The sequence below is a fragment of the Chiloscyllium punctatum genome, unplaced genomic scaffold (assembly GCF_047496795.1).
Source record: "Chiloscyllium punctatum isolate Juve2018m unplaced genomic scaffold, sChiPun1.3 scaffold_187, whole genome shotgun sequence".
NCBI classification, from domain to species: Eukaryota; Metazoa; Chordata; class Chondrichthyes; order Orectolobiformes; family Hemiscylliidae; genus Chiloscyllium; species Chiloscyllium punctatum.
The window spans coordinates 84,597-105,759 of NW_027309921.1; the positions used below are offsets into that span (position 1 = coordinate 84,597).

Consider the following 21,163-nt stretch of genomic DNA (forward strand, 5'->3'; position numbering starts at 1 on the left):
ACACATACACACACACACACACACACACACACACACTCACAGCGAGGGAGGGGCACACACACAGACACACACACACACAGCCAGCGAGGCAGGGACACACACACACACACACACAGCGAGGGAGGGACACACACGCACACACACACAGCGTGGGACGGACACGCGCACACACACACACAGAAACACACACACACAGCGAGGGCGGGACACACACACACTCACAGCAAGGGAGGGACACACACACACAGCGAGGGAGGGAGGGACACACACACACAGGGAGGGAGGGAAACGTGCACAAACAGCGAGGGAGGGACACACAGCAAAGGGGGGACACACAAACACACCGAGAGGGAGGGACACACACACACAGCGAGGGAGCGGCGCGCACACACACACACACACACACACACACTCACAGCGAGGGAGGGACACACACACACTCACAGCGAGGGAGGGACACACACACACACACACACACACACACACACACACTCACAGTGAGGGAGGGACACGCACACACACACACACAGCGAGGAAGGGACACACACACACCGCAAGGGAGGGACATACAAACACACACAGAGACGGAGGGACACGCGCGCACACACAGGGAGCGAGGGACACACACACACACACACAAACACACGCACACAGAGCGAGGGAGGGACACTCACACACACACACAGCGAGGGAGGGACATACACACAGCGAGGGAGGCACACGTGCACAAACAGCGAGGGAGGGACACACAGCAAAGCGGAGACACACACACACAGAGCGAGGGAGGGACACACACACACACAGCGAGGGAGGGACATACACACAGCGAGGGAGGCACACGTGCACAAACAGCGAGGGAGGGACACACAGCAAAGGGGGGGGACACAAACACACAGAGAGGGAGGGACACACACACACCGCGAGGGAGGGACACACACACATACACACAGACTGAGGGACTTGCGCGCAGACACAGCGAGGGAGGGGCACGTGCACACACACACACGCACACAGAGCGAGGGAGGGACACTCACACACACACAGAGGGAGGGGCGCGCACACACACAGAGCGAGGGAGGGACACACGCTCACAGCGAGGGAGGGACACACGCTCACAGCGAGAGAGGGACACACGCTCACAGCGAGAGAGGGACACGCACACACAGCGAGGGAGGGACACACACACACCCAGCGAGGGAGGGACACACACACACCCAGCGAGGGAGGGACACACACACACCCAGCGAGGGAGGGACACACACACACCCAGCGAGGGAGGGACACACACACACCCAGCGAGGGAGGGACACACACACACCCAGCGAGGGAGGGACACACACACCCAGCGAGGGAGGGACACACACACACCCAGCGAGGGAGGGACACACACACACCCAGCGAGGGAGGGACACACACACACCCAGCGAGGGAGGGACACACACACACACACACACACACACACACACACACACAGAGCAAGGGAGGGACACACACACACCCAGCGAGGGAGGGACACACACTCACCCAGCGAGGGAGGGACACACACTCACCCAGCGAGGGAGGGACACACACACACACACAGCAAGGGAGGGACACACACACACAGCAAGGGAGGGACACACACACACACAGCGAGGGAGGGACACACACACACAAGCAAAGTGAGTGAGGGACACACGCACACACACACACACACACAGAGCGAGGGAGGGACGCACACACAGATCGAGGGAGGGGCACACACACACAGCGAGGGAGGGACACACACACACCGCGAGGGAGGGACACACACACACACACACACAGACGGAGGGACTTGCGCGCAGACACAGCGAGGGAGGGGCACGTGCACACACACACACACACACACACGCACACACACACACAGTGAGGGAGGGGCACACACACAGACACACACACACAGCCAGCGAGGCAGGGACACACACACACACACACACACAGCGAGGGAGGGACACACACGCACACACACACAGCGAGGGACGGACACGTGCACACACACAGACAGAAACACACACACACAGTGAGGGAGGGACACACACAGCGAGGGCGGGGCACACACACACACAGCGAGGGAGGGACAAAAAGGCTCACACACGGCGAGGGAGAGACACACACACACAGTGAGGGAGGGAAACACAAACACACACAGAGCGAGGGAGGGACACACGCTCACAGCGAGGGAGGGACACACGCTCACAGCGAGGGAGGGACACACGCTCACAGCGAGGGAGGGACACACGCTCACAGCGAGGGAGGGACACACGCTCACAGCGAGGGAGGGACACACACACACCCAGCGAGGGAGGGACACACACACACCCAGCGAGGGAGGTACACACACACACCCAGCGAGGGAGGGACACACACACACACCCAGCGAGGGAGGGACACACACACACCCAGCGAGGGAGGGACACACACACACCCAGCGAGGGAGGGACACACACCCAGCGAGGGAGGGACACACACTCACCCAGCGAGGGAGGGACACACACTCACCCAGCGAGGGAGGGACACACACTCACCCAGCGAGGGAGGGACACACACTCACCCAGCGAGGGAGGGACACATACACACACACACACACACACACACAGCAAGGGAGGGACACACACACACACACAGCGAGGGAGGGACACACACACACAAGCAAAGTGAGTGAGGGACACACGCACACACACACACACAGAGCGAGGGAGGGACGCACACACAGAGCGAGGGAGGGACACACACACACCGCGAGGGAGGGACACACACACATACACACAGACTGAGGGACTTGCGCGCAGACACAGCGAGGGAGGGGCACGTGCACACACACACACACACACACACAGCGAGGGAGGGGCACACACACAGACACACACACACAGCCAGCGAGGCAGGGACACACACACACACACACACACACACACAGCGAGGGAGGGACACACACGCACACACACACAGCGAGGGACGGACACGCGCACACACACACACAGATACACACACACACAGTGAGGGAGGGACACACACAGCGAGGGCGGGGCACACACACACACAGCGAGGGAGGGACACAAACGCTCACACACGGCGAGGGAGAGACACACACACACAGTGAGGGAGGGAAACACAAACACACACAGAGACGGAGGGACACACACACACACAGCGAGGGAGGGGCATACACACACACACACAGCGAGGGCGGGACACGCTCACACACGGCGAGGGATGGACACACACACAGCGAGGGAGGGACACACACACACACAGCAAGGGAAAACACACAAACACACACACACAGATGGAGAGACACGCGCAGACAGCGAGGGAGGGACACACACAGACACACAGAGGGAGGAAGTGACACGCTCACACACGGCGAGGGAGGGACACGCTCACACACGGCGAGGGAGGGACACACACACACACACAGCGAGGGAGGGACACACAAACACACACAGAGACGGAGGGACACGCGCGCACACACAGCGAGGGAGGGACACGCACACGCACACACAGCGAGGGAGGGACACACACACACCGCGAGGGAGGGACAGAAAAACACACACAGAGATGAAGGGACACGCACGCACACACAGTGAGCGAGGGACACACACGCACACAGAGCAAGGGAGGGACACACACACACAGTGAGGGAGGGAATCGTGCACAAACAGCGAGGGAGGGACACACAGCAAAGGGGGGACACACAAACACACAGAGGGAGGAACACGCACGCACACACAGCGAGGGAGGGACACATATACACAGCGAGGGAGGGACACGCTCACACACAGCGAGGGAGGGACACGCTCACACACAGCGAGGGAGGGACACACATACACAGCGAGGGAGGAACACGTGCACAAACAGCGAGGGAGGGACACACAGCAAAGCGGAGACACACAAACACACAGAGAGGGAGGAACACACGCACACACACAGCGAGGGAGGGATAAACACACAGCGTGGGAGGGACATGCAGACACACACACAGCGAGGGAGGGACACACACACAGAGCGAGGGAGGGGCACACACACACACAGCGAGGGAGGGACACACACACAGAGCGAGGGAGGGACACACACACACACAGAGACGGAGGGACTTGCGCGCACACACAGCGAGGGAGCGGCACGCGCGCGCGCGCGCACACACACACACACACACACACACACACACACACACACACACACACACACACAGCGAGGGAGGGACACACACACACCGCCAGGGAGGGACATACAAACACACACAGAGACGGAGGGACACGCGCGCACACACAGCGAGCGAGGGACACACACACACACACACACAGCGAGGGAGGGACATACACACAGCGAGGGAGGCACACGTGCACAAACAGCGAGGGAAAGACACACACACACACACACACACACACACAGCAAACACACAGAGAGGGAAGGACATGCTCACACACGGCGAGGGAGGGACACACACACACACACAGCGAGGGAGGGACACGCACACACACACACACACACACACACACACACACAGCGAGGGAGGGACACACACACGCATAGCAAGGGAGGGACACACACACACACACAGCAAGGGAGGGACAAGCTCACACACGGCGAGGGAGGGACGCGCTCACACACGGCGAGGGAGGGGCACACACACACACGGCGAGGGAGGGGCACACACGCTCACACACGGTGAGGGAGGGACACACACACACACAGCGAGGGAGGGGCACACACACACACAGCGAGGGAGGGGCACACACGATCACACACGGCGAGGGAGGGGCACACACGCTCACACACAGCGAGGGAGGGACACGCTCACACACGGCGAGGGAGGGACACGCTCACACACGGCGAGGGAGGGACACGCTCACACACGGTGAGGGAGGGACACACACGCACAGCGAGGGAGGGACACACTCACACAAAACAGCGAGGGAGGGACACGCTCACACACGGTGAGGGGGGGACACACGCTCACAGCGAGGGAGGGACACACACGCACAGCAAGGGAGGGACACACACACATACAGTAAGGGAGGGACACACACACATACAGCAAGGGAGGGACACACACACATACAGCAAGGGAGGGACACACACACATACAGCAAGGGAGGGACACACACACATACAGCGAGGGAGGGACACACACACACAGCGAGGTAGGGACACAAACACACAGAGCGAGGGAGGAAAACACACACACAGCAAGGGACGGACACACACACACACAGCGAGGGAGGGACACAAACACACACAAGCAAAGTGCGGGAGGGACACACACACACACACACACAGAGCGAGGGAGGGACACACACACACAGACCGAGGGAGGGACACACACACACAGCGAGGGAGGAAAACGTGCACAAACAGCGAGGGAGGGACACACAGCAAAGCGGAGACACACAAACACACCGAGAGGGAGGGACACACACACACAGCGAGGGAGCGGCGCACACACACACACACACACACACTCACAGCGAGGGAGGGGGACACACACACACACACACTCACAGTGAGGGAGGGACACACACACACACACGGCGAGGAAGGGACACACACACACCGCAAGGGAGGGACATACAAACACACACAGAGATGGAGGGACACGCGCGCGCACACACACACACACACACACACACACACACACTCACAGTGAGGGAGGGACACGCACACACACACACACAAACAGCGAACGAGGGACACACACACACACACACGCACACAGAGCGAGGGAGGGACACTCACACACACACACACAGAGGGAGGGGCGCACACACACACAGAGCGAGGGAGGAACACACGCTCACAGCGAGGGAGGAACACACGCTCACAGCGAGGGAGGGACACACACACACCCAGCGAGGGAGGGACACACACACACCCAGCGAGGGAGGGACACACACACACCCAGCGAGGGAGGGACACACACACACACACACACACACACAGAGCAAGGGAGGGACACACACACACACACAGCAAGGGAGGGACACACACACACAGCAAGGGAGGGACACACACACACAGCAAGGGAGGGACACACACACACACACAGCGAGGGAGGGACACACACACACAAGCAAAGTGAGGGAGGGACACACGCACACACACACACACACACACAGAGCGAGGGAGGGACGCACACACAGATCGAGGGAGGGGCACACACACACAGCGAGGGAGGGAAACACAGCAAAGCGGAGACACACAAACACACCGAGAGGGAGGAACACGCGCACACACACAGCGAGGGAGGGATACACACACAGCGAGGGAGGGACATGCAGACACACACACAGCGAGGGAGACACACACACACAGAGCGAGGGAGGGGCACACACACACACAGCGAGGGAGGGACACACACACACACACAGAGACGGAGGGACTTGCGCGCAGACACAGCAAGGGAGGGGCATGCGCGCGCACACACACACACACACACACGCACACACACACACACACAGCGAGGCAGGGACACACACACACACACACACACAGCGAGGGAGGGACACACACACACACACACACAGCGAGGGAGGGGCACACACACAGACACACACACAGCCAGCGAGGCAGGGACACACACACACACACACACAGCGAGGGAGGGACACACACACACACACACACAGCGAGGGAGGGGCACACACACAGACACACACACAGCCAGCGAGGCAGGGACACACACACACACACAGCGAGGGAGGGACACACACGCACACACACACAGCGAGGGACGGACACGCGCACACACACACACAGAAACACACACACACAGTGAGGGAGAGACACACACAGCGAGGGCGGGGCGCACACACACACAGCGAGGGAGGGACACAAACGCTCACACACGGCGAGGGAGAGACACACACACACAGTGAGGGAGGGAAACACAAACACACACAGAGACGGAGGGACACACACACACACACAGCGAATGAGGGGCATACACACACACACACACACAGCGAGGGAGGGACATACACACACACACACAGCGAGGGAGGGACACGCTCACACACGGCGAGGGAGGGACACACACACAGCGAGGGAGGGACACACACACACACACAGCGAGGGCGGGACACGCTCACACACGGCGAGGGAGGGCCACACACACACACACGGCGAGGGAGGGGCGCACACACACAGCGAGGGAGCGGCGCACACACACACACACTCACAGTGAGGGAGGGACACACAAACACACACACACACACACACCGTGAGGCAGGGACATACAAACACACACAGAGACGGAGGGACACGCGCGCACACACAGCGAGCGAGGGACACACACACACACACACACACACACACACACAGAGCGAGGGAGGGACACTCACACACACACACAGCGAGGGAGGGACATACACACAGCGAGGGAGGCACACGTGCACAAACAGCGAGGGAGGGACACACAGCAAACACACAGAGAGGGAGGAACACACGCTCACACACGGCGAGGGAGGGACACGCTCACACACGGCGAGGGGTGGACATGCACACACGTACACAGAGAGGGAAGGAGACACTCACACACGGCGAGGGAGGGACACACACACACACACACACACACAGCGAGGTAGGGACACGTACACACACACAGCAAGGGAGGGACACACACACACACAGCAAGGGAGGGACATACACACAGCGAGGGAGGCACACGTGCACAAAGAGCGAGGGAGGGACACACAGCAAACACACAGAGAGGGAGGAACACACGCTCACACACGGCGAGGGAGGGACACGCTCACACACGGCGAGGGGTGGACATGCACACACGTACACAGAGAGGGAAGGAGACACTCACACACGGCGAGGGAGGGACACACACACACACACACACACAGCGAGGTAGGGACACGTACACACACACAGCAAGGGAGGGACACACACACACACACACACACACAGCAAGGGAGGGACACGCTCACACACGGTGAGGGAGGGGCACACACACACACAGCGAGGGAGGGGCACACACACACAGCGAGGGAGGGGCACACACACACACGGCGAGGGAGGGACACACACGATCACACACGGCGAGGGAGGGTCACACACAGCGAGGGAGGGGCACACACGCTCACACACAGCGAGGGAGGCGCACACACACACACGGCGAGGGAGGGACACACACGATCACACACGGCGAGGGAGGGACACACACGCTCACACACAGCGAGGGAGGGGCACACACACACACTGCGAGGGAGGTACACACACGCTCACACACAGCGAGGGAGGGGCACACACACACACGGCGAGGGAGGGACACACACGCACACACACGGCGAGGGAGGGGCACACTCACACACACACAGAGCAAGGGAGGGGCATACACACACAGCGAGGGAGGGACACACGCACACACACAGCTAGGGAGGGACACACACGCACAGCGAGGGAGGGACACACACGCACAGCGAGAGAGGGACACACACGCACAGCGAGGGAGGGACACACACACACACAGAGAGGGAGGGACACACACGCACAGAGAGAGGGAGGGGCGCACACACACACACACACAGAGGGAGGGACACGCTCACACACGGCGAGGGAGGGACACACGCTCACACAGCGAGGGAGGGACACACACACACACAGCGAGGGAGGGACACACACACACACAGCGAGGGAGGGACACACACACACAAAGAGCGAGGGAGGGACACACACACACAGCAAGGGAGGGACACACACACACAGCAAGGGAGGGAGGAACACACACACACAAGCAAAGTGAGGGAGGGACACAAACACACACACACACACACACACACACACAGAGCGAGGGAGGGACACACACACAGATCGAGGGAGGGGCACGCACACAGAGCGAGGGAGGGGCACACACACAGAGCGAGGGAGGGGCACACACACAGAGCGAGGGAGGGGCACACACACACAGCGAGGGAGGAACACGTGCACAAACAGCGAGGGAGGGACACACAGCAAAGCGGAGACACACAAACACACAGAGAGGGAGGAACACACGCACACACGGCGAGGGAGGGACACGCTCATACACGGCGAGGGAGGGACACACACACACAGCGAGGGAGCGGCACACACACACACACACAAACACACACACACACACACACACACACACACTCACAGTGAGGGAGGGACACGCACACACACACACACACACACAGCGAGGGAGGGACACACACACACACCGCGAGGGAGGGAGGGACACACACACACACACACACACACACAGAGCGAGGGAGGGACATACACACAGCGAGGGAGGCAAACGTGCACAAACAGCGAGGGAGGGACACACACACACACACACACACACACACAGATCGAGGGAGGGGCACACACACACAGCGAGGGAGGGACACGCTCACACACAGCGAGGGAGGGACACACACACAGCGAGGGAGCGGCGCACACACACACACTCACAGTGAGGGAGGGACACGCACACACACACACAAACAGCGAGGGAGGGACACGCTCACACACAGCGAGGGAGGGACACACACACACAGCGAGGGAGCGGCGCACACACACACACACACACTCACAGTGAGGGAGGGACACGCACACACACACACACAAACAGCGAGGGAGGGACACACACACACACACACACACACACACACACACAGCGAGGGAGGGACATACAAACACACACAGAGACGGAAGGACACACACACACACAGAGCGAGGGAGGGACACTCACACACACACACACACACACACACACACACACAGCGAGGGAGGGACATACACACAGCGAGAGAGGCACACGTGCACAAACAGCGAGGGAGGGACACACAGCAAAGGGGGGACACACAAACACACAGAGAGGGAGGAACACACGCGCACACACAGCGAGGGAGGGACATGCACACACGTACACAGAGAGGGAAGGACACGCTCACACACAGCGAGGGAGGGGCACGCACACACAGCGAGGGAGGGGCACGCACACACAGCGAGGGAGGGACACGCACACACAGCGAGGGAGGGACACACTCACACACGGCGAGGGAGGGACACACTCACACACGGCGAGGGAGGGACACACTCACACACGGCGAGGGAGGGGCACACTCACACACGGCGAGGGAGGGGCACACTCACACACGGCGAGGGAGGGGCACACACGCACACGGCGAGGGAGAGACACACATGCACAGCGAGGGAGGGACACGCACGCACAGCGAGGGAGGGACACGCACGCACAGCGAGGGAGGGACACGCACGCACAGCGAGGGAGGGACACGCACGCACACAGCGAGGGAGGGACACACACACACAGCGAGGGAGGGACACGCTCACACACAGCGAGGGAGGGGCACACACACGCACAGCGAGGGAGGGACACACACACACAGCGAGGGAGGGGCACACACACACAGCGAGGGAGGGGCACACACACACAGCGAGGGAGGGGCACACACACACAGCGAGGGAGGGGCACACACACACAGCGAGGGAGGGGCACACACACACACAGCGAGGGAGGGGCACACACACACACAGCGAGGGAGGGGCACACACACACACAGCGAGGGAGGGGCACACACAATCACACACGGCGAGGGAGGGACACACACGCTCACACACGGCGAGGGAGGGGCACACACGCTCACACACGGCGAGGGAGGGACACACTCACACACACACAGAGCAAGGGAGGGGCATACACACACAGCGAGGGAGGGACACACACACACACACAGCGAGGGAGGGACACGGACACACACAGCGAGGGAGGGACACACACACACACAGCGAGGGAGGGACACACACACACACAGCGAGGGAGGGACACACACACACACACACAGCGAGGGAGGGACACACATACACACAGCGAGGGAGGGACACACACACACACAGCGAGGGAGGGACACGCTCACACACAGCGAGGGAGGGACACGTTCACACACAGCGAGGGAGGGACACGTTCACACACAGCGAGGGAGGGACACACACGCACAGCGAGAGAGGGACACACACGCACAGCGAGGGAGGGACACACACACACAGCAAGGGAGGGACACACACACACAGCAAGGGAGGGACACACACACACAGCAAGGGAGGGACACACACACACAGCAAGGGAGGGACACACACACACAGCAAGGGAGGGACACACACGCACAGCAAGGGAGGGACACACACACACCCAGCGAGGGAGGGACACACACACACCCAGCGAGGGAGGGACACACACACACACACACACACACACACAGAGCAAGGGAGGGACACACACACACAGCAAGGGAGGGACACACACACACACAGCGAGGGAGGTACACACACACACAAGCAAAGTGAGGGAGGGACACACACACACAGAGCGAGGGAGGGACACACACACAGATCGAGGGAGGGGCACACACACACACCGAGGGAGGAACACGTGCACAAACAGCGAGGGAGGGAAACACAGCAAAACGGTGACACACAAACACACCGAGAGGGAGGAACACACGCACACACACAGCGAGGGAGGGGCACACACACACCGCGAGGGAGGGACACACACACACACACAGAGACGGAGGGACTTGCGCGCACACACAGCGAGGGAGGGGCACACACACACACACACACACACACACACACACAAAGCGAGTGAGGGGCACACACACAGACACACACACACAGCCAGCGAGGGAGGGACACACACACACACACACACACAGCGAGGGCGGGACACACACGCACGCACACACAGCGAGGGACGGACATGCGCACACACACACACAGAAACACACACACACACAGTGAGGGAGGGACACACACAGCGAGGGCGGGGCACACACACACACACACGGCGAGGGAGAGACATGCTGACACACGGCGTGGGAGGGACACACATGCTCACACAGAGCAAGGGAGGGACACACGCACACACAGCGAGGGAGGGACACGCTCACACATGGCGAGGGAGGGACACACACACACAGCGAGGGAGGGGCACACACACACAGCGAGGGAGGGGCACACACACACAGCGAGGGAGCGGCGCACACACACACACACTCACAGTGAGGGAGGGACACGCACGCACACACACACACACACACACACACACACACACACACACACACAGCGAGGGAGGGACACACACACACCGCAAGGGAGGGACATACAAACACACACAGAGACGGAGGGACACGCGCGCACACACAGCGAGCGAGGGACACACACACACACACACACACACACACACACACACACACACACACGCACACAGAGCGAGGGAGGGACATACACACACACACAGCGAGGGAGGGACATACACACAGCGAGGGAGGCACACGTGCACAAACAGCGAGGGAGGGACACACAGCAAAGGGGGGACACACAAACACACAGAGAGGGAGGAACACACGCGCACACACGGCGAGGGAGGGACATGCACACACGTACACAAAGAGGGAAGAAGACGCTCACACACGGCGAGGGAGGGACACACACACACACACACACACACACACAGCGAGGGATGGACACGCACACACACACAGCAAGGGAGGGACACGCACACACACACACACAGAGCGAGGGAGGGACACACACACACATAGCAAGGGAGGGGCACATACACACGCACAGCAATGGAGGGACGCGCTCACACACGGCGAGGGAGGGACGCGCTCACACACGGCGAGGGAGGGACGCACTCACACACACAGCGAGGGAGGGGCACACACACACACAGCGAGGGAGGGACACACACGATCACACACGGCGAGGGAGGGACACACACGCTCACACACGGCGAGGCAGGGGCACACACGCTTACACACGGCGAGGGAGGGGCACACACGCTCACACACGGCGAGGGAGGGGCACACACGCTCACACACGGCGAGAGAGGGACACACTCACACACACACAGAGCGAGTGAGGGGCATACACACACAGCGAGGGAGGGGCACACACACACACAGCGAGGGAGGGGCACACACACACACACACAGCGAGGGAGGGACACACACACAGAGAGAGGGAGAGGCGCACACACACACACACACACACAGCGAGGGAGGGACACGCTCACACACAGCGAGGGAGGGACACACGCTCACAGCGAGGGAGGGACACACGCACAGCGAGGGAGGGACACACACGCACAGTGAGGGAGGGACACACACGCACAGTGAGAGAGGGGCACACACGCACAGCGAGGGAGGGGCACACACGCACAGCGAGGGAGGGGCACACACGCACAGCGAGGGAGGGACACACACGCACAGTGAGAGAGGGGCACACACGCACAGCGAGGGAGGGGCACACACGCACAGCGAGGGAGGGGCACACACGCACAGCGAGGGAGGGGCACACACGCACAGCGAGGGAGGGGCACACACGCACAGCGAAGGAGGGACACACACGCACAGCGAGGGAGGGACACACACGCACACAGCGAGGGAGGGACACACACACACAAGCAAAGTGAGGGAGGGACACAAACACACACACACACACACAGACCGAGGGAGGGACACACACACACAGATCGAGGGCGGGGCACACACACACAGCGAGGGAGGAACACGTGCACAAACAGCGAGGGAGGGTCACACAGCAAAGCGGGGACACACAAACACACAGAGAGGGATGAACACGCGCGCACACACAGTGAGGGGGGACACACACACAGCGAGGGAGGGACATGCAGACACGCTCACACATGGCGAGGGAGGGACACACACACACACAGCGAGGGAGGGGCACACACACAGCGAGGGAGGGACACGCACACACACAGCGAGGGAGGGACACGCACACACACAGCGAGGGAGGGACACGCTCACACACAGCGAGGGAGGGACATGCAGACACGCTCACACACGGCGAGGGAGGGACACACACACACATGGCGAGGGAGGGACACACACACACACGGCGAGGGAGGGGCACACACACAGCGAGGGAGGGACACACACACAGCGAGGGAGGGACACACACACAGCGAGGGAGGGACACACACACTCACACAGAGCGAGGGAGGGGCACACACACACAGCGAGGGAGGGGCACACACACACACAGTGAGGGAGGGACACACATACACACACAGAGCGAGGGAGGGGCACACACACACAGCGAGGGAGGGGCACACACACACACACAGTGAGGGAGGGACACACACACACACACACAGTGAGGGAGGGACACACACACACACACACAGCGAGGGAGGGATACGCACACACACGGCGAGGGAGTGACACGCTCAAACACGGCGAGGGAGGGACACACACACACACGGCGAGGGAGGGGCGCACACAAACACACAGCGAGGGAGTGACACACACACACACAGCGAGGGAGGGACACACACACACACAGCGAGGGAGGGACACACACACAGCGAGGGAGGGACACACACACACACAGCGAGGGAGGGACACACACACACACAGCGAGGGAGGGACACACACACACACAGCGAGGGAGGGACACACACACACAGCGAGGGAGGGACACACACACACAGCGAGGGAGGGACACACACACACAGCGAGGGAGGGACACACACACACAGCGAGGGAGGGACACACACACACAGCGAGGGAGGAACACGTGCACAAACAGCGAGGGAGGGTCACACAGCAAAGCGGGGACACACAAACACACAGAGAGGGAGGAACATGCGTGCACACACAGTGAGGGGGGACACACACACAGCGAGCGAGGGACATGCAGACACACACAGAGACGGAGGGACACGCGCGCACACACAGCGAGGGAGGGGCACGCACACACAGCCAGCGAGGGAGGGACACACACACTGCGAGGGAGGGGGACACACACAAACACACACACACACACACACACAGAGCGAGCGAGGGAGGGACACACACACACAGCGAGGGAGGGACACACACACTCTCACACAGAACGAGGGACGGACACGCACGCGCACACACACACACACACACACACACACACACACACACACAGAGTGAGGGAGGGAAACACACAGCGAGGGAGGGGCACACACACACACAGCGAGGGAGGGACACACACACACAGAGCCAGGGAGACACACACACACACACATACAGCGAGGTTGAGACATGTGCTCAGAAAGCGAGAGGGGACACACACACACACAGCGAGGGGACACACACACACAAAGTGAGGGAGGGAGACACGCAGACATATGCACACACAAACACACACACAGCGAGGGAGGGACATGCTCACACACAGCGAGGGAAGGGGACACACACGCATACACACACACACACACACACAAACACAGAACATTGGAGGGACACGTGCACACACAGTGATGTGTCTCCTCGAACGTGTAATCGTCCAGCTCTCACTCCAGTCTGCTCCCTCACAGGGTCACCATCTCTGTGACTCCCAGGTACAACTAGGCCTCGAACCCCAGTGCGGATTTATATTCTCCCAGGTGTGAGTCAGCCTCAAGCTCCTGCTCCAAGTTGCTCCCTCACACGGTCCCTCCCTCTGTGACTCGGTGCTGATTTCGAGCCTCCTTTTTATCCAAATCCAAGTCCCAGTCGGCCTTGACCCTCGCTGCTGATTTATATTCTCCCGCTTTGTGCTGCTCTCGCTCAGGTTCTCTCCCTTTGTGACTCCCAGGTAATGGTAGGCCTCAAGCCTCAGCTGAGATTTACAACATCCCATTCCGCACTGCTCTCTTACAGGATCGCCGTTGTACCTGGAAGACAGTGGGGAAGAGGAGGATTAGACAGAGCAGAGGGTGTTACAGTGATCGGGGGAGCTGTAGGGGATGGAACAGGTTCTCTGGGGAGCTAGGCAGACCTGCAGTAACTAAAGAATGGTACTGGAAGATACAGAGAGAGTTGGAGACACTGAAGAAGGCAAAGGAAATAGAGAGATTGTGGATTGTTCATGACGGAGCTTTGTAGAGTCGAAAGGCCTTCAAAGTTTGTGAGAAGATTTGTAGCTCGGGTGCTCGTTGTTGTGGTTCTGTTCGCCGAGTTGGGAATTTGTGTTGCAGACGTTTCATCCCCTGTCTAGGTGACATCCTCAGTGCTTGGGAGCCTCCTGTGAAGCGCTTCTGTGACCTTTCCTCCAGCAATTATAGTGATTTGCATCTGCCTCTTCCAGTTGTCAGTTCCAGCTGTCCGCTGCAGTGGTCAGTATTTTGGGTCCAGGTCGATGTGCTTATTGATTGAAACTGTGGATGAGTGCCATGCCTCTAGGAATTCCCTGGCTGTTCTCTGTTTGGCTTGTCCTATAATAGTAGTGCTGTCCCAGACAAATTCATGTTGCTTGGCATCTGTGTGTGTGGCTACTAAGGATAGCTGGTCGTGTCGTTTCGTGGCCAGTTGGTGTTCATGGATGCGGATCGTTCGCTGTCTTCCTGTTTGTCCTATGTCGTGTTTTGTGCAGTCCTTGCATGGGATTTTGTACACTACATTGGTTTTGCTCATGGTGGGTATCGGTCCTTTGTCCTGGTGAGCTGTTGTCTGAAATTGGCTGTTGGTTTGTGTGCTGTTATGAGTCCTAGTGGTCGCAGTAGTCTGGATGTCAGTTCAGAAATGTTCTTGATGTATGGTAGTGTGGCTAGTCCTTTGGGTCGTGGCATGTCTTCATTCCATTGTCTTTCCCTGAGGCATCTGTGGATGAAATTGCGTGGAGTTTGACCCCACCCCGCAGCTCACCAACAGGATAAACAACACACTGAGAAACCGACAAAAGAAAACGGACACATAACCAGGTTTGACCGACAGAGAATGAAAACTGAAAGCAACAACACCCCCAGATTCTCAGGACTACCTAAACTGCACAAACCAGACATCCCACTCAGACCCACAGTATCACTACCAGGGACACCATCACACAAACTGGCCAAAGAACTACAGCAGAAACTGAAACACCTGATCAGCGGATCCAGACACTCTGTACAATCAACACAGGAATTCTTGGACATCATCAGAAATATACACATAGACAAGGAAGAAACGATGGTCTCATTCGATGTAACAGCACTGTTCACCTCTATCGACAAAACCCTAGCCAGAGAAACAATAGCCAACCTGCTGGACATACAGAACAGACAACAAAACGGGGAACCTATCAACAAAGACGGCATACTCAAACCACTGGACCTGTGTGCCTCACAACACACTTCACATTCAACAACCAAATATATGAACAAATCAACGGCACACCCATGGGCTCAACCATCTCTGGACTCATAGCAGAAGTGGTAATGCAAAGGTTAGAACAGTCTTACGGCAAATTCAACCCAAAATCTGGGTCAGATATGTGGATGACACCTTTGTAATCATTAAAAATACAGAAATAGAGAACACACACCGGATCATCAACGCCACACTCACAGGAATCCGATTCACTAGAGAGGAAGAAAAGGACAACCAACTCCCATTCCTAGACGTGACGGTACAGAGAACACCGAACAGAGAATTCACCACAAAGGTATACAGGAAAGTCACACACAGAGACCAAGTCCTGAACTACGAAAGAAACCACCCCAACACAAACAAAAGAAGTTGCATCAAGACACTGTTCAAAAGGGCCACAACACACTGCAGTCCACCAGAACTGCAAAAAGAGGAAGAAGAACACCTCTACAATGTATTCGCCAAAAACGGATACCCCCGCAATTTCATTAGGGATTGTCTGTATGGATTTGCTAGATGACAGTCATCTGATATTGATAAGGGCAGTGCAGATGATGTGGTTTATATGGAGTTCATTAAGGTCTTTGACAAGGTCCCACACGGAAGGCTGTTCCAAAAGGGAAGATCCCATTGGATTTAAGGTAAGTTGGTAAATTGGTTCCACAATTGGTGGAGGGTTGGTTTTGTGATTGAAAGCCTTTGCCCAGCGGGTGTACCACAGGGATCTGTGCAGGAGCCATTGTTGTTCATTATGAACATTATTCACTCGGATGTGAAAGTAGAAGGAATCATTAGTAGGTTTGCAGATAACATGAAAGGTGAGGATATTGTCCACAGTGAGGGGGATGGACTCAGGCTGCAGTCTGATATCGATCAGATGATAAACTGAGCAGAGTAATGGCAGATGGAGTTTACTTCTGATCACTGTGAGGTCATGCACTGTGGGAAGTCTAATCTGTGAATGATATACATCATGAATGGTAGGTCCTCCTGGAGAACTGAGGGACACAGGGACCTTGGTGGGCAAGTCCCTGGATGTCTGAAGGTGTCAGCACAGGTAGACAGGGTGGGGAATACACCTGAACTGGGAGCAGGAGGGGGACCCACATCCTGGTGGGGAACGTTACTGGAGCTGCTTGAGAGGATTTAAACTCGTCTGGCAGGGCTGTGTGACCCCAAAGAGTCGTACGGCCAGAAGGAAAGTTGAGGCTGGTACAAATGTTCAAGAGAGCAATATAAGTAGACAAGGCAGGCAAGAACATAGCAGACAATTATGGAAAATTGGTGGATTAAACTGCAGTTATTTCAATGCAAAGGGCCAGACAGATAAGGCAGATGAACCCAGAGCATGGATGGGAACATGGGATTGGGATCCCATAGATATTACAGAAACACAGCTGAGGGAGCAACAGGAGCAGCAGCTCAATGTTCTGGAGACAGATACTTCAGGAAGGATAGAACAGGAGACAAAACAGGAGGAGAGCTGGTGGGTTTGATACCTAGAGGGAGTATTCATGTAGGATCGCCCAGTTAAACGATATTAATGGAACTGAGAAATAAAAATTGGTCATTAGTTTTCTACGGTCGGACTACAGCGATAGGCAATGGGAGATGGAGGAGCAAATATGTCAGGAGATTTCAGATATCTCTTAGAATAATAGGGTTGTAATGATAGGGGATCTTTACCGTTCCAAACCTGGACTGGGATTGCTACTAAGTTAAGCATTTGGATGGAAGGAATTTGTTAAGTGTGTTCCGAAAACTCCCAGTCATTATGTAAATGGCCCAACTGGAGAATGGGGCTAAACCTGGCCTCCCCTTGGGAAACAAGGTCAGGAACGGGACTGAGGTGTTAGTGGGGGGGCTCATTGGAAAGTTACCACAATTAGTTTGAAAATAGCGATGGAAAAGGACAGGCCTGGTCCACAAGTTAAAGTTATTCAATGCCCGAAACGTCGATTTCGCTGCTCGGAGGATGCTGCCTGAACTGCTGTCCTCTTCCAGCACCACCAATCCAGTATTTGGTTTTCAGCATCTGCAGTCATTGCTTTTACCAGAATGGGAAATTAGACTAATGCTTTGAGGGTTACACATATAGAATGGCACTGAGCCCACAGAGATCTAGAAAATCCAGTCTCCATTCCTGACCTGTGCTGCCTCATCTCTCTGGAGTGGAGAATTCTGTTGGCTCAGGATGTGGAGTAGCTTCAAAAGTGAGAGACGCTGACAGAGGCAGCAATTAGACCCACACAGTGAGGGATACCACATGGAGAGATACTGAGTCACATCACCAGAGTGCCGGGTCAAACAATTGTGTAGAAAGAAAGGGTTTTGATTCATGTTGCTCTGGGATATACAAACTGTGAGCAGGCGAAATGATAGCCTAGTGGCATTATTGTGTGACAATTTATCCAGAAACTCAGCAAGTGTTCTCTGGACACAGGTTCAAATCCCACCATTGCAATTGATAGGATGTGAAGTAAATGCTTCAAGAACGATGTAATTAAAAACCTCTAAGTGGGTATTAAACAATTGCTGATGTTAAGAAAAAGTCATCGGGTGCATTCCTGTCTTTAGTGAAGTATTTTAAGGTGGGACTGGGATATCACAGGTATTACAGAAACACAGCTAGTTTTGCCCGAAACGTCGATTTCGAAGCTACTTGGATGCTGCCTGAACTGCTGTGCTCTTCCAGCATCAGTAATCCAGAATCTGGTTTCCAGCATCTGCAGTCATTGATTTTACCTCGAGGGACAGGACAGGCAGCTCAATGTTCCAGGGGACAGATGCTGCAGGAAGGACAGAAGGGGAGCTGAGAGAGGAGGAGAGCTGCTGGTTCTGATGGGGTGAAACATCCCAGCAGGACTGAGAGAGGATATTCCTGCAGGATCGCCCAGTGAAGCTGTGTTCGTGGAATTAATCAATAACAATGGGTCTTCCCTTTCCTCTGATTGTTCTACAGACCCCGGGAGCCCCGCCCTCCTGCACCTTGACCTTCTCAAGATGGCGGCCCTTAGACCCGCGCTCCCTCTTCCCTCAAACAAATGGCGGCCGTGACTCTGGGCCGCTTCCCTGATCAGAGACCGCCGCCTCCTTACCCGGGCTTTGAGGATTATTTTCGAGTTATTTTTAACCGGTATCCAGGACTTGTGAAATCTCTCCACTCCTTTCTCCCAGCTTGGCTCACTCACACTGGCTCTGAGCGCCGCTCTCTGAAGCCGATCGCAACGGCTGCCGGAGAAATCAGCTCCATGTCTCTCTCTCTGCGCCCTGACCAATGTGATACTGCGCATGCTCCACATAGAAACCAAACTGCGCGTGCGTCTGAGGATATCAGTGAGTTCATAGAGAATATTCGTATCTGCACAGACTGATGGGTAAAATATTAGTCATTAACAATTGCTTTGTCGAGTTATAGTCATAGAGATTTCTAACATGCAAATTGTCTGATCCAAATCAACCATACCGGCCAGCTATGTAAATTACCAATCGTACTGGGTGTTTGAAAATAAGTTTCTTACTCGAGTCTTGTAAATAGATCGGAAATATGTACGTTATCAGATTTACATTTCAACTACAGTATTTTTAAAAATCTCACATTGATTTTTGAGAGACGTTTAATGCTCCACTATGTCGTGAGAATGATCAATCCTGCAAAATAGTTTGCTCTCTGACCAATCTTGAAGCGTTCACTCCCGAGAATGCTTTGGCCCCTTTCCTCATTCACTCTGGTTAAAGGACCGGCCGCTACTCAGTCCTTCTGTTCCGCCCCTTCCTCTCAATTGCAGAGTTAATTCGGGCGTGACTTAGCAGGCAAGGGACAAAGGAAGTTCTAGTAGACGTTTTGTGTCGCGGTGAAAATATCCCGAATCTTGGACCGAGAGGCCTGGGTTCAATTCACAGCTTGTGCAGATATGTGTAATAACAACTTTAGCAGGTTCATTAGGAAAACCAAGGGAAGTCAGGAACAGAGTGAAAACAAGAGAAAATGCATG

At 57.2% G+C, this 21,163-nt stretch overlaps 1 long non-coding RNA gene across 2 annotated transcripts in view; it reads right to left on the reverse strand.

Annotated features, from left to right (window-relative positions):
* The window catches only part of LOC140471883 (uncharacterized), a 68,361-nt gene extending 47,941 nt beyond the window's left edge, over positions 1-20,420 (reverse strand). For both annotated transcript variants that reach the window (XR_011957237.1, XR_011957236.1), the window contains exon 1: positions 20,267-20,420. This is a non-coding gene — a long non-coding RNA (uncharacterized lncRNA). The remainder of the gene's footprint in view (positions 1-20,266) is intronic.
* Positions 20,421-21,163: the final 743 nt, after the last annotated feature.